We start from the raw sequence: 4,296 nt of genomic DNA, 5'->3' as shown, positions 1-4,296 counted from the left end.
ATGGCTGGACGCGGCCCTGTGTCATTGCATGAACACCACTGTATGTAAGATGTAGTACAATATGCGAACGGCCGTTGGGTACGTGTTGTGTATCGCTGAAGTTATGGTGTCCTTAAAGTAGAAAAATACAAATGAGTTCGTTCTGGATTCTCACAGATTTTGTGCAGTGCTTCAACCTCATATCCTATGAACACGGCTTACACCTACCCTCTGTCCCCAACACTGGGAAATTTAGGGTTTAATAATTTCACTGAGTTGTTTCGTATGTTTGTGTGTATGCGAGTTTTGTGTGTGTGTGTGTGGGGGGGGGGGATGTTATTGTGTCTCCTGTCGGCGGTCACAAACAGTACTGGTCACGGTACGGAGCTCAAGGCAAGTGTAAACATTTTTTTTTTTTGACTTACGGTAGCATGGTATCATGACACTAAGCAGGGAAGTGAACTTCCCTGCACTTAGGATCCATTTACTTTTGTATAAAGTCTTGCCGCAAAGCATTCGTGTAGTGCCTTAAGTGGCATCATCGCCCTCTATTGATCTTATCTGTATACATACAATTTCACAATTGTATTGTCTCTCCACCCCGCCCCCGCAAGTCATTGCCTCTATTGTTTGCATCGGTTTCACTCTATTCTATCCTCTTCACGATTTTGCCATGAGGTAACCCCAACATGAACACACCAACGCGATAAACATGCAAAAAGTGAGCTTAGATACTTTTCATGACTAAAATATTCTGTAATGCTAGTATCTTTACGAACTTCATTATTATTATTATAAGGACCTGACACCTGTAGACGGCTGTTTTACCTGCATACTCACCGTAAAAAGCAGGGCCAGCGGAACTGGGGGCGGGCTCGAACCCCCCTTTTTTTCTTTTTTACCCCGGAAATGGAACTAGAAAGTTGCGCTGAAGACCCTCTTTTTTTTTTCTCTTTTTTTTTTTTTTTTGTTATAGCTGATGAAACCCGGAAGTGGCAGCAGAAGTTGCGTTAAAGGCTTTTATGCCCTATCGTGTTTTTTGTTTCTTTGTTTGTTTCTTTGTTTTTGGGCCACAGATGACATAGAATTGTGCATAAATCCCTCAAGAAAACACATACACGCACACACACACAGACAAACAACAAAAACAAAACAGAACAAAACAAGCAAAACATAGCAAGAACAAAAACAACAAAACAAAACGAAACGTGGATCAGAATCGCCCTCCTCATCATCACAGAAGACTCATCACCTATTCCTTTTAGCATACAACTGAGCAATTCTGAAGCTTTCATCAAAATCCGTTCATATAATCTTAGGGCAATATTGCTCACAGATAGTTAAACAAATAGACATACAATTAAACATTGGATGAACAGATAAATATGCCTCGTTGGCAGAGGTAGATTTAAAAGGGAAGTGCTAAATTTGGTCTATACAGGCATAGACGAGAAGGGGGTAAGTAATGCAAATTGCAGGGACTGCATATAGGAACATTTGTGTGTGTGTGGGGGGGGGGGGTGTAAATGTCAATGCTTCCCTCCCCCAACCTCCCCCCCCCCCCCCCCCCCCGTGTGGTTCGATTGGAAAAATCTCGGGGAGATAGGAACCCACTGAAAGTCTTTTATATATATATATATATATATATATATATATATATATATATATATATATATATATATATATATATATATATATATATATATATATATATATATATATATATATATATATATATATATATATATATATATATATATATATATGTGTGTGTGTGTGGCACACATACACACACTATAGCTTCTGACCACACGAGCAAAGAGAGTTAAGGGTTTGGGACGAACACCGATCTAGGGCTTTCAATAGCTCAGTCGGTAGAGCACCGGTCTAGTAATCCAGAGGTCTCGGGTTCGAATCCCGATGAAAACCCATTTTCTTTGCTCAAAGTTTTCGCTATATATATATATATATATATATATATATATATATATATATATATATATATATATATATATTCTTTTTTTTTAAAGGCAACATCCCCCAGTCCCCCCCCCCCCCTCTTGAGTTCCGTTACCATAATGCCAGTCAGTAGGAGGGAAATGACGTATGAGGGTTATCACCGCTTCATTGTCGGCTTGTGTTTAACTTTATCTGTATTTAATTTTCTCGTGCCCTGGTCACAGATAAGCGAATGGTCACTGACTATTCTAATATACGATTTCTGACGTCACGGGCGGTAGTTGGTTTGTCACAGGTAGCAAGAATTGTGTGTGTGTGTGTGCGTGTGTGTGTGTGTGCGTGTGTGTGTGTGTTACATTTGTTTTGTTTTTGTTTCTTTCTTTTTCTTTCTTTTTCTTAAGCGGCAAATGGTTGTCAGCAGTCAGCAAACAGTTTTGGTTCGCTAAAGGTTTTCGATGCTGCATCGGAATTTTTTTTCGCTGACCAAACTAGTCGGTAAAGGTTTTTTTTTTTTTTTTTGGGGGGGGGGTCTTTAACTGGTCGTGAAAAGGTCGGCATCTGGTCGCCGACTGGTTGCCAACCTCTTTATTACTAGTCTTTGGTAATTTCTTGTTTTTGGCATGAAGTTTTGTTGTCGTCAACCAGTTGCCGACCAAATATACCGACCAGTAAAACATTATTGCCGATCATTTGCAATGTGGTCGCCGACCAGATTATAACAATTACTACTAAAAGAAACAAACACTTTTCCTATTAATATGACGTGTCTGCGCCCACTTGCCGCGTCCACGTGCCAAGTACTGGCGTTCGCTGCAGTCCACGTTCTACCGTTTCCTGACGACACAAAGCGATCCCTGCAATACTAAAAACATGCCTAAGGGATTGTCAGCAAAAGGAAAGGGACGGCGAAGATCACAGACGGCAGCCTTATTCACATGACCAAGCCATCTTGTGCTTCTGAGACCGAGGGAGAGAGAGAGAGAACAATCTTAACAATTGTTACCGAACGACGTCAGCAACCAATCGGCGACCGGTTTCTAGTGGTCTTCATAAAGTCGCCGACCAGTGGCCGACCAGTTGTCGACCATTTGCAGTTGCCTATTCATCATCAGGTTCCTTGTTACAGTGTACTTGCAAAACTTTCGAAAGGCACTGGCCATCCGGTCGGCAACCAGTCACCGATCAAAAATGTTGGGGTTTGGTCGCCGATCGGTTGTCGATGATCGCCAGTAATGTTTGGTTGCTGGAGGTCGGTAACCAGTCTTTGCGTAATGTGTGACCAGACCCTTTAAAATTGTGATTAAGAGACTGGAACATGCTAGTTCGTGAGAAACTTATGGGCACGTTTTCCGAATGACCTTTCTTTTCTTTTTCTTTTCTTTTTTCTCTCAGTTGGTTAGGCATTTTCGTCGTTTCCAAAGTGACATAACACATAAGTTTGCCCGGCGTAACATCGTCAAAATGAACTTGCACAGACCAACCATGCCAACTGGATGACCAGAACGGCCCGTCAACCCTTTAATCGTTGCATTGAATTTAGTAACAAAACATTCTGTCATTATTGCCAAATATCACACTTTACTGATATATTCTTTCTTGCTGTCAGGTAGATGTGCTGGTAGTCGGCACCATTGTTATGCAAGGACGATAATAATATTATGAATGATCTTTATATCACAGATGTTAATCTCAGTGAATCTAAAAGTCAATATGCCTGTTCACAGAGTAATGACCTTTTGTACTCGAGCGCAAAGTGGAACTACGAACTGGCCTATATATAAAAATAAACAATATTGATGATATTGGTAATCCTATTCACGCATTAGAAAAGAGGATTATGAGAAGATCATCTCTTTGGAGGAGATTATCATGTCATCAGCGCAATACTCATACAGGAAAATAAATCGGTTTACACGCAGTCATGTTGATACTTTGATTATATTATTTTCAGCAGCTTTATCATGTTGAAATCAAAATATCAGCATTTCGTTCCTCCAATGTCAATGAAACTTATGTTTGTTTTGATGTACACTCATTATTTAGGAAATATGATATTTCGAAGACTTTGCCCATCCATGAGCATTTTCAAAGATGAATAGCTTTGAGAAATCGCTGATGTTGCTTCTGTCGAATCGTTGAGAACTTTCGTACCATAGAGCTTTTTCGTAAACAAGTAATCGTCTGAGAGTGAAGGCAATTTGCAGAGAGCTTTTATGCTCGGTTAGAGTGGTAAATTGGATGCGGTTCAACAGTTATTCTAGCCCTTGTTACTCGCTACCCAAAGTGTTCGCAAGAAACTTACACGGATAGCTATATACCCCTCTGCCATTTTCTTCACTTCAGCTGCACATCTCGGCG

This window comes from Diadema setosum, chromosome 18, assembly GCF_964275005.1.
Source record: "Diadema setosum chromosome 18, eeDiaSeto1, whole genome shotgun sequence".
Classification (NCBI taxonomy): Eukaryota; Metazoa; Echinodermata; class Echinoidea; order Diadematoida; family Diadematidae; genus Diadema; species Diadema setosum.
Note: the sequence above shows the minus strand (reverse complement) of the source record.